Consider the following 12,636-nt stretch of genomic DNA (forward strand, 5'->3'; position numbering starts at 1 on the left):
GTGACTCACGCTGCGTGGCACGAGCTGCCGTTACCCGGTCTGTTCATTTGCTCACCTGACTTTTCCTCCTTCCGCCTCTCCACCCTTGTGAGGCCTGTGAGAGGAAGATCTTTGACGTGGTTCACACTTTCTCCTGGGAGCTGGAACAAAATCTGGCACACAGCAGGAGCTCAAATATTTGTTGAATGAATGAACGTGCTACCACTACCAAGTATTTAGGTTACGAAATAATACAACTAGCTGCACAGTATTTATTGAAAGACTGGACATATTTTAAATGATAAATGTAATGCCTTTTTTTACCAAATAACTCAAAAAATGGGACAATTTTCCATTTTTTCCTGAAAGAAGTTCTCAGTGAAGAAGGATGGTCACCATAGAGAATCTGTGGAAGGGACTCCTTTGTTCCACGTGACGTTCAGACTTTCTCCACCTGTATATGTTGGAGACATCAAACACCCCTCTCTCCGCTGAAGAATTCAATTTCCTTAATAATAAACTTGAGGGAGTGAGTGATGATATTGACAGCTAGCATTTCAAGCAGTCCACAGCCACGGGCGACTGTCTCCAAGCCCTTGTCCGGCTCTAACATTTCAGGCCTCTCCAGTTCTTAGGTCACCCACTCCTGACTCATGCGGGTAACAGGCAGGTCCTGGGGTGGTCAGAAGAATCAGGTGGCAGCTGGTGCCTTCAAGTAAATCACCAAAGAAAGAAAGGCAGGACCAGACAGTTTTTATCACTCACAGAAAAATTCCCGTTACCAGCCCCCACATGAAAAACACAAACAAAATATTCCCTAGGTGATTAACTATCACCTTCCCATGAAATTTCATGAGCTTGCTATGTATGTGCTGAACGTAATCAAGGAGATTTTATTTATATTATTAAATCCTTATAACACCTCTGTGAGGTAGGTAACACAGGCCCACGATCCTTTATCCGCAATTACAAAAGCCAATTATCTCTGAAAACTGAAAGTTATTTTTTACCTCATTTGGTGGCAAAAAGTGGCCTGAATGAAATGACGTGAGTGTAATTACGATCTCCATTTAATCCCTACTGCAAATATTTATATGTGTTGTCACAGAAATAGGAAGGTGTTTGATTACAGGGTACTTCCAGGGTATTACATAATATATATGTATTACATTACTTTTATTCAGAAAAAATTCTAAGTACCTAAACACATTTGCCCCAAAGTTTCTAGATAATGAACTAGGTATTACCCTCAATTTTATAGGGGGAGAATGTTGAGGCTCAAATGTTAAAGTAATTTGCCCAAAGTCACTTAACTATAAAATGGTAGGGTCAGGATTTGAACAAAGACCTTTCGACCCCAATGTCATTTCCTACTCGTAAGCAGGTGATTTTCTAGAGAGGAAGACAAACATCTGTGTCACTAAGTGCAGCATAAAGGAGGTGAACGGGCACTCTACGAGGGGCGCAGGTAAAGCTCTGTTAGAATTCAAGGACAGAGATGGCTCCAGCTGGCTCCTTTGAGGAGAGCTTCTTGCTACTACTTTTCTTTTTCATAAATATCACTGCTGTCACAGCTCAAGGAGGTTTGGCCACCCGACATGCTGTTACTTCAGCAACCCAGAGCCTGGGGTGTATCTAATGACTGGTACCCAAAATGGAGCTGGACATTTGAGGTTTGGGTGGGCCGGGATGGAGGTAGCTGGGGAGACCAATCAGGTGGCAGAAGCCAGTCCTCACTGAAGACAACGGGGATGTACATACACAGTATCTAAAAATCACAGCACCGTTTCTTCAGGCAGCCTTCAGGGTCAGGAAGTCTAACACGGCAGCTGGAGCAGCAGAGGATCCAGAGAGCAACCTGAGCGCCAGGGAGGCTACTGCAGGCCTGCTGACTCACGGCAGGGCCACCACCGCAGACGGAGCTCACCAGCTGTGAGAAGAAGCCACAGGCAGTTACGTGAGGTAAGGAGTTCTAGTCAAGATAACAGAGAAGCACAGCAAAGGAAAGCGCAATGGGCCCATAACTCAGGGGCTCAGAGGGACCCTAAAAGATGTTTTGGATTTAGGCCTGACACAGACATACCAGATCTGGATCTGATTGAAGACAGAGAATCAAGGACTTCTATTTTTGAAAAATGGTAGAGATCCTGAAATCCGCCAGCAATAAAACCGTTTAAAATATATGTATATAAATAGTGTAATGCATATTATCTATTATGTTACATATATAATAAGATAATCGTATATTATGCTATATAATTACAACATATATAAGTTGTCTATGTAATTATATAGACCTATATTAGTCAGTTTTAGAAAATAAGCGACATACCCACAGATCAACTAAGAAGCTGAGGCTGAGACCAGAGAGATAAGAGAGTTCTCGTGTGGCCATTGTGTGAGACAGCAGCCAGGCTGGAGAGCCACCCGCACAGAGGTAGATTCACAAGGGGTAACTCCCTCAGGAAAATGTGACCCGAAGGAGAACCTGTCCGGCAATGGCAAGCCCAGAAGAAACTTTGGCTCTGGATACAGGTTAAAAAAACAAAATAACAAAAAATATTCTTCTGAGATTTCAAAATCCCAAATTGGCCACACACAGGAGTTTAGAGCTAGAAATCACACTATCTGTGTGGCCCAAAAAACCTACAAGAGAATTTCAGTTAAAGTGGACCTGGGTCTGTGGTGTCCCCAGGTACTTGGCAAAGACTATGGAAATCCACCCAGAAAAACAAACCTCAACCAGGTCCCAGAGAGCTCCCTCGGAGTCAGTGCCAACAAAGATGAACTCACACGAACTTACAATCCAAAGTCACAAAATGCACCAGGCGAGAAGTCCCCAGGAACAAGAGTCATCAGAAACAACAAATAATAGAACCAGACCTAGAAAGGCTTGGGACAATGGCATTATCAGATCCTAAATGAAAGATTAGAAGGTTTAATATTTTTGAACAAATGAAAGAATCAAAGCTATGAATAAGGAGGAAGAGACTACCCAAAATGAGAAAAAAAAAAAGGACCAGACAAATTTGAAAAAGTACCAAATAAAACTTCTGGTCATGGAAATAAAATAATTGTTACTTAAAACTCAGTGAAACCACAAGGATACAATCAGCCAAATCCTGAATGTGGGCAATTCCACTGGACAAATGACCTGTTTCTTTATAAAGTAAACAGCAAGGGGAAAACAAAAGGATGGAAACTGTTACAGAGCAAAAGAGATGGAAAAGCGAGGACCCTGATCCAAACAAGCCAAATCCAAAATATCGTTAAAAATGATAGAGAATTATTTGAAGGACAACAAATATCTATTTTCTGTTGACTCTGCTAAATTGGGCTTTGTCTTAGACTTGAAGCCCAGTATAAGAAACAGCCATATGGCGGCTCTGCACAGTTTGCCTGTAAGGACACCATCAGGGAAACGTCCACTCCTTTAGTCTGCTCTTAATAAAGACCTCCAGGGGGTGGTGGGGGTGGCCCGGTGGCGCGGTGGTTAAGTTCGCGAAGTTCTGCTTCTTGGCGGCCCAGGGTTCGCCAGTTTGGATCCTGGGTGCAGACATGGCACCGCTTGGCAAATGCCATGCTGTGGTAGCCGTCCCACATATAATGTAGAGGAAGATGGGCATGGATGTTAGCTCAGGGCCAGTCTTCCTCAGCAAAAAGAGGAGGATTGGCAGTAGTTAGCTCAGGGCTAATGTTCCTCAAAAAAAAAAAGAGACCCACGGGAGCATTTGCTTTCAAGTCTCCGTAGAAAAACCGTGCTTCTCCTAAACCGAGTCACTTTTACTTCAACGATACTACAACTCTTGAAACCATGTCTGCTCTTCTTTTTACTTGGGTCTTTGGGAGACGCAAAGTCAAATATGCAACCACCTCAAGCAGCCACACAGAACCACGTGAGACACACTCCTGTGTGCTATTCTATGCCATATTCGCTCTATTTGCCTTTCCCTGGATTCCTTTGAATCCAAGGATCCCTTCAAACCTCAGGGTTTAAATAAGGTTGTAATCTACGTCACAAGGACCTCAAGCTCTATATAAGTTTTTGGGGTGATTAGAGGTGATGCATATCATGTGCACCATAGACATTCAGCAAAAGCATTTCTGCGCTCAGCTTTTCATCTCAATTAAGCTATCGCTCCGTAAGGACACAGCTTGTATCTTTTCATCTTTATATCACACATAATGCCCTGCACATTTAAATGAGCTGATTAGGAGGGAGAGAACTGGAGCATCATTAAGACCCCACTCAATGGTGTAATACTCTGGCTTTACTGACAGGAACGAATCCTACATCCCATTCGCTGAAGCCAATGTTTGAATCTTTGCCGATTTTCATGATCTACTAAGACACAAAGTTCTGGAGATAGAGATAAATACCGACGGGAACTTGAGAGGTTACTACAGTGCACTGTACTCCTAGTTAGAGTGAAAATATAACCCGAATTAACATGGGAGATGCAAGTCAAGGCAAACCCATTTGACCCCCCTCCTCTTTTGAATCATTATTCGGTTCAAACTTTTTTTTGTTTGAAATTTTGTTCCAACTCTTACACGTTGTTCATCATGGATCACAGCACATTCTAATTTAGTATCCGACTCTATTTGAAATTCACACATCCCATTTTCGTTTGTATTAGCACAGTCTAAGGAAGACTAGAGGCTAAAGAGCAGAGACCCACATGACGGGACACCGGTCACAGGAGTCTCAGTCCCCAGGGACCCACAGCTGCAGGAGAGACGAGAGATGGGCTGAGCAGGAACGACACAGGACCAAGAGCAACAGCAACACCTGCATCGATTATATAATTTCAAAGAAAGACTTATTATTCTCCTTTTACAGGTGAGGACACCAAGGCTCTCTGAAGTGACTTAACTTCCTTGAGGTCCACACCTAGAAAGTGACTGACCCAGACTTTGAACCTACAGCCATCTAATTCTGAAGCTCCTTCCACACCACCTTGCAGTGGTGAGAAGTAGCACCAAGAAAGCATAAATAATGTGTTTGGGGGGTTGAAGGAAGGAGAACAACAGGAGAAAGAAAGAAAGAAAAGAAACTGATAGGACAGGAAAGTGGTATTTATTGAGCAACTACTGTGAGCCAAGCCCCTTAACATGCATTATCTTAAGTCACACAGCCAATCTGTGTGGTAGGACATTTTTATCCACAGACAAGATGAGTCTCAGAAAAGAATGACACCTCCGAGGTCACATAGCCAGAAAATACACAGCTAGGAATAAAATTCACATCTTGTGACCCAAAGTCAGGGACTCCAAAGGCCATTTCTCAAACACAAAGTACTTTTTATCCTCCTATTTCTTTTGGTTTCTCTTTACATCTATCTGACCAAATCTCAAGAACCAGGCCAGCGAGGGGCCGGGACTGGGCTACACGCCATGCGAGCTCCCCGGGGCGGCGGGGCCAGGGTGACCAACCATGCTGTCTCCTCAGAGCTGAGGCGTTTCCAGGACACAGGACTTTCAGTGCTGAAATTGGGACAATTCCGGGCAGATACTGATAGGAGAACTCAGTGGCTCTGCCAAAGAGGGATCCGTCACCCTGGGGTTAATAATTCCACGCAGAGGCGGCCTTGACCAGACAGCCAAGCAGCAGGGTGCACGCCTGGAAGGGCAGGCATGGGGTTTCAGGAAGCAGCCCGGTGAGCACAGCCCATCTAAGATGATGTTCTTAAACTACGCCAAGAATGTCTTTCTGGATTTGAAAAGGATTCTTACAGCACCACAGCCATCCTGATGAACATCTAACTCTACCAGTCTGTCCAGGGCAAAGCGTTTCTTCCCTTTGCCCCACAACCATCTACACAGCATAATTTTGAAATTGATAGTTTGCAACTCTGGCTTCTCTCCTCACCCTAAGCTCTGACACTCTCTTTGGTGTCTTTACCCCACTGTTTTAGGCAATCAGCATTCTGAATTTTGTCCATCTTATCAAAATCTGGAAAGGCTCTGCAATCGTTCATTGAATCCACTAGTGTGAATTAAAGCCAAAGTGTCGCTTCTCCCAGGAGTATTTTCATCTTGCTGCATTCTACATTTCCAACTGTGGAGTGACTCGCTCTCCTAGCAGCTTCAGAGAGTGCGGGAAGGTCGTGGGGTGTGTGAGGGAGCAGACAGCTCTGCCTCACCTTCCCCACCACCACCCTACACGCAGGTGACACTGGACAAGTAAATCTAATTCAGAATCACAAGCAACTCGTTGAAAAAATGGGTAAGACTTGCCCTCTTTTGAAATTTTATTTACTTGATTTATTTTTTTCTAGAAATACAATGATAAAAGTTTTTTTCTCTCTCTCTTTTTTTTTCTAGGAAGATTAGCCCTGAGCTAACTACTGCCAGTCCTCCTCTTTTTGCTGAGGAAGACTGGCCCTGAGCTAACATCCATGCCCATCTTCCTCTACTTTATATGTGGGATGCCTACCACAGCATGGCATGCCAAGTGGTGCTATGTCTGCACCCGGGATCCCAACTGGCGAACCCCAGGCCACTGAGATGAGGAACATGCGAACTTAACCGCTGTGCCACTGGGCCAGCCCCACAATGATAAAAGTTTTTAAAAGTTGTTTCCTGAGTCCAAGAGACATCTCTCTTCTGATAGTTTACTGAAAACATGGATTACATTTTGCTCTGGGATGAAGGTTGCCAGGAGCCCTTGCAGTCGGCCACTTCAGGAAATGATTCTTCACCCCTTCTGAGCATGGAGGCATTCAAAGGCCCATTTCTCCAGCCAGACAACTCTCAGACAGAGTCCCAAGCAGCTTGGAAATCCTCTACTGATTGAGAGTACAGCCCACCCAGGGCGGTTCTTCCCAGAGTGGCTGGAAGATGGTTCTAGTAAAGGAGGTGGAACAGGATGGCAGAGGGTTGTTGCAATTTTCTTCATATTACATTTTTAAACTTTTTATTGAAGTATCATCTATGCATAGAGAACTACACAAATCATAAATACATAGCTCATATTTTTTTTCAAAAACTGAACACACTCATGTAACCAGCACCCAGATCAAGAAACAAAATATTAGCAGTACTTCACTAGCTATCCAGATAAAACATTATCTTGACTCCTAAAACTATAGCTTAGTTGTTCCTGTTTTTGAAATCATGTTAATAAAATCATTCACTAAGTATCCTTCTCCAGCTGGCTTCTTTCACTCTGCATTATCTTTGTGAGATATTGTTGCATGTAGCACTAGTGTGTTCATTCTCATTGCCGTCTGTGCCTTTGAATGAATATACCACAATTTATTTTCCATTCTATTGCTGATGGCCATTTGAGTAGTTTCTAGCCTGAGGCGACTACAAATAATGCCGCTCTGAACTTTCATAGACCTGCCTTTTGGTGAGCACCTGGTTATATGTGCCTAGGGGTAAAGCTGCAGGGTCACGGGATGCATGAAAATGCTCAGCTTCAATAAATATTGCCAAACAGTTCTCAAAACCATAGCCATTTCGAGAGAGAGCACAGTTGATAATGGAGTCACAGAGTGAGAAGAAATTCTGGAAATCCAGAAAGCACATCCCCGGGCCTCTGGCTGGCTTACATTCCCATCGACTCCACTGGGCACAAACCTCTTAATATAGAATGTACATATCCTCTTTTCCGTACCCCTTTCACTAATCGTAACGTGGTAAAAGCAGCCATGGGGTGACCCCAGGGTCAGGACCCTGACTTTAAACTTACAAGCCCCCTAAACTCCTGGCTCCAAGCTGGCCGAGCATGGCAACAGTTCAGAGTGCACTTTTTGAGTGCAAAGACCTGGGCTCAGTCATCTACTAGCAATCATTTAGCTTCTCTGAGCCTCAGTTTCCTTATCTGTAAATTGGCAATTATATAAAGGCACTTGCCCAGAGCTTGTCACAAAAGAGATTATATTAGTTACCTAGAGCTGCTGTAACAAGTACCACAAACTGGCTGGCTGTCCCAGCACTGGAGACCAGCAGTTAGAAATCCAGGTGTCCGCAGGGCTGGCTCCTTCTAGAGGCTCTGAGGGAGTGTCTGTTCCACGACTCTCTCCTCGCTCCTGGTGGCTGCTGGCGACCCTTGGCGCTTCTTGGCTTCCAGCTGCTTCCCTTGGCCTTTACATGGGCTTCTTCCCTGTGTGTCTCTCTCGTGTGTCCACCCTACTCTGATATGACCTCATCTTAATCTAACTAATTATATCTGCAAAGACCCTATTTCCAAATCACGTCATGTTCTGAGGTTCTGGGTGGACGTGAATTTTGGAGAGACACTATTCCACCCAGTACAGAGGCATTCAATAAATAGTCCTTGTTATTATGTACTAGTTTTATTATTCGACTGACTAGTTGATGGATAGATGAACCTTTCCTTCATTAACTCAACAAATATTTATTGAGCGTCTACTATGTAAGAGGTACAGTTATACGTACTGGTGGTGCAGTCTTTGCTCTCATGAAGGTCACATGCTAAGGGAGTGAGCAGGGGATAAACAAATCTATAATAATCATATAACTTGTCAGATGGAGATGGTAAGAAGCAAAGGGAAGCAGGAACAGTCTTGTGTGTGACCTTCAGCTCTGGGGACTTGTCGTTGTTATTGTCTCAGCCCTTTGTTGTGTTCTTTGCAAAGTACGACATGAATTTTTCTCTCTAAAATCAGAACAGCCACTCCAGATAGCATTTTCCACTACAGTGGACAAGTTAATCATGATTATCCCATAAACTGGAGACTTGTATAACTGAGGAAATTGTTCCAAATGAAAGAAGAGCTCACAGGGTAGGAGGTAAATTGAATTCCACACGTGATAATAAGAGAGAGCAAAAAGAGGGCAGTGATGCATCAGGCCGCGTGAATCATCTACTATAAATCCAGATGTTTGCAAAATGAAAAACAGGCCAAGTCCATGACCTTGTGAACTGATGTAAGCACTGGTTAAAATACGATGGGAGAATAACTATCATGGAATGTTTTTTTAAAAAAGTCATGAAAAGGCCATTTACCTATCTATCACCTAAAAACATGTAGTAGATACAAAAGTATTTAAAAATTTACTTTGAACTACCATCAAACTAAACTTTTTAGCAACCAAAGTTTCAATTATCATCAGTAGCACAGCATGAGTGACTTGTTATATCATCGTGGAGAGAAAAACACTTTGTTAAGCTCATTTCCAAGGAAATGAAACGCTTTTCAGACATGTCATTAACACTCATAAAATCCTGTGGAGCCAAGCGGAGGGCAAATGTGATTTTTCAGAATGATCACAGACCATCAGCAGAAGGAAATTTCATTTAATTGTCTGAGTATTTATTTACTTATTTATACTTCAAGGAACCGATTTAAGGAAGGAGACTGTGGTAATCTGTATTATTAAGATACATATCAAACAACAGAGAAGGAACCTACAGTTAAAAAAAAATAACTAAAGTGGACATGGAGAAAAACCTGTCACAGACATGAAGAATGAATCCATCAGAGACATGGAGAATGAACCCATCAGAGACTGGAGAATGAACCATCACAACACAGAGAATGAACCATCACAGACGTGGAGAACCAACCCATCACAGATGCGGAGAACCAACCCATCACAGACGCGGAGAATGAACCCATCACAGACGCGGAGAATGAACCCATCACAGACGCAGAGAATGAACCCATCACAGACATGAAGACTGAACCCATCACAGACGTGGAGACTGAACCCATCAGAAACATGGAGAATGAACCCATCAGAGACATGGAGAATGAACCCATCAGAGACATGGAGAACGAACCCATCACAGACTGGAGAATGAACCATCACAGACACAGAGAATGAAACCATCACAGACGTGGAGACTGAACCCATCAGAAACATGGAGAATGAACCCATCACAGACGTGGAGAACGAAACCATCACAGACATGGAGAATGAACCCATCACACACAGAAGCAAAGCAGCAACAAAGTGGGAACTGTTTGCCCCTGTAATTCACGAAGCAAAGAATCCTGAACCCCCAGGGCCCCTCCTGAGTCTGTAGTAACCCAGAATTCATTTCCACGCTGTCCCAGAACATTGCTGGTTCCCCCATACTCCACCTCAACCTCATCTGCTCCAACCCCTCTCCAACACCCCACATTCCCCTTCATATTTTCAAATTCCTCATTACTGGATGTTTAAACCACTATTCTTATCCTCTTCCCATCGCTACCATTTTCTGGGAGACAACATCCCCACCTACCATGCAGTCCCACCTGGTACTTCTGTCTTCATTCTTTGCATTGTATCCCCCTGCCTCCAGTCTGCTTCCCCTGCTCATTGTCTTACAAGAATTTCCCATACCTACTCAAAAAAGGCAGAGATCTTCTTGGATGGGTAAAGAGCAGCAACAACAGTAAAGTTTTCATGGCTTTTTTGCCTATGGTAGGTAGAACTATGAAAGAGCCTGTGAGGCCCTGAAAGATAATTCTGCGTTCTGCAGTGTGTTCATTCATGGAATCACTCATTAAGTAGATGTTTACTGAGCAGTGCTGGGTGAGAAATTACCTCGACACAATGTACGCTACCTCCAAGTACACTACCAGGCAAGCTCTCCCAGGGGTCACGGGACAGAAAGCTTCTCAGGCTACATTAATATGTTTGAATCACGTGTTCATCAAGTGAATTTAAAGCACACAGCGACAAACAAGAGAAAAAAATGTGGTGTAAGTTATCACACTTAGGCTAGAGTGCAAGCAGGTGGAAGAAATCACACACCCTCAACTCTAGGTTCCGCCCTCCCCAGGGATGGTGTTGTCTGAGGACCAGAGTTAGGTAAGGGCAAGACAGACCAACAAGTCAAGGGCACATGCCTGCTCTCTCCAGGCAATTCCATCTGACCCTAGCTGTAGTTCGGCACTCAGCCTGCTGAGCAGCCATGGATTATATTCGCATTTCCTGGGTAGAGGACACACAGGGCTAAAATGGGGCCGTCAATGGGTATCGAAATTCAGACCTCATAAGTATTCAGCACCTCATGCGTATTTCGTGTATGGTGAATATTTACTAACTACTTGGTCCTTCCATCCCTTTCTGTCTACGTTCACACATATATGCTCTACTTAAGTGATTTGTGGAACAGGTTGCTCACCCTCTGTGCTTAACACGCCTTGATGCGTTTCATCCATTCTATTTGTTTTCTTCCACAGCAGAAAGGAACGTTCTCAAACAATACAGCACAATGCACATTAGCGGCAGCTCCCGTGTTCCAAGCTCCGGGGGCAGGAGGACAAGGCACAGAGCGGCGAGCAAGCAAGCGCGGGAGTGAGGCTGCAAGAAGCAGGCGGCAGACACCCTGCGGGGTTGCCACGTGAGGAAGGCCCTGCCCCGGGAAGCAGACGGGCCTGGCGCGCAGACCGAGGAGGGCCGACGAGCCCGGGCGCGGAGGGGCCCGGGCGGCGCCTGCGGGAAGCCGGCGGCGCGGAGGGGGCGTCTCGGCCCGCGCGTGCCCGCGTCTGTGCGGCGGGACGGCCGCAGGGCAGCCCTGGCAGCGGCTGGTGCATGAGCCCCCCAGCGGCGGGCGGTGTTCGACGCCGTGTCACCCTGCGGGACGAGGCCTGTTTGGTGTCTGCGGACACAGGGGGTCTCTGGGCTCAGCCCTGATTTCACAAGGGGGCCCCTTTGCTCCGTTCATCACAGATAAACAAGCCCCTTTCTGGGCCCCTTTTCAACCAGAGCAGATGAGGTTGTATTTATATTTGTGATAAAAGGGGAAAACATAGCCCAGTTTCTTTAAATATCCGCTGATAGACTCACAGGAAACTAACTGGTCAACTTCCTGATTCCCAACCTATAAACTGGGGGCAGAGGGGAAGCTGTAGGAAAGAAAGAAAAGAAATATCTGTGAATTATAAACTGCACTCTTCCTAGTTCTTCAGGCAAGTTTAAATTACAATGAGCTTCCGTTCTCTTATTCATTCACTCAACAAACATTCTTGGAGCCCCTAATGTGTAGGCAGCACATGTGTTTCACACAATGATTCACCATCAGGCCAGGTAGTGTTCCTATGACACAGTTTAATTAAATCAGAGATGGATTTACCCTAAATTAATAAAGCTTAAGCCTGAGGGCACCTCCCTGGAATAGGTATTTCTAAGACCCTAGGAAGGGACTTAGCAAAGAGTTTACATATTTGTATGTTTTATGTAACATTCAAATGTATAAAATTTTAATTGCAATTGGCAAAACCCCATTTTATACTTCCATTTCTGCTTTCTTTCAGCCACACTTCCCCTTGGGTTGGGTGGCTTTGGAGTGGCTACAGGCATTTTGGGGATCTGGCTAAGAAGTCAAATTGGAGTACATCTATGTTTAGCAGGATATATGCGTGTCGTTCATAGTCATTGCCCATGGACGGTTGTCATTACTTGCCATCCCAGTGTAGGACCTAATCCCAGGAATGCCCCTCCACCCGTTGTGCAGACTCGCCCAGCGTTAAGACAGTGGTACAGGCCAAACGTCATATCATGATCTCAGTGTGCCCTACTGAACCCCATACCCAAAGTATATGGGTAATGGGAGAAAGAAGATTTGAAATGAAAGGGGCCAGAAGCTAGTCTATGGAAAATTTTTCCGGTCGTCAGATGTATAAAACTGGGTCCCTTAGTTAGGGAGGAGACATGGAAAGCCCCAGAGGATGAATCACTGGCCGGGTG

The 12,636-nt window shown here is 44.7% G+C and overlaps 1 long non-coding RNA gene across 1 annotated transcript; it reads right to left on the reverse strand.

Moving 5' to 3' along the window:
• Positions 1–231: 231 nt before the first annotated feature.
• Positions 232–11,121, reverse strand: LOC139079403 (uncharacterized). The gene is made up of 3 exons (XR_011533014.1): positions 11,072–11,121; positions 1,741–1,909; positions 232–688 (listed from the first exon to the last, which is right to left on the reverse strand). It is a non-coding gene; the product is annotated as an uncharacterized lncRNA (long non-coding RNA).
• Positions 11,122–12,636: the final 1,515 nt, after the last annotated feature.

Source organism: Equus przewalskii, chromosome 25, assembly GCF_037783145.1.
Source record: "Equus przewalskii isolate Varuska chromosome 25, EquPr2, whole genome shotgun sequence".
Lineage (NCBI taxonomy): Eukaryota > Metazoa > Chordata > Mammalia > Perissodactyla > Equidae > Equus > Equus przewalskii.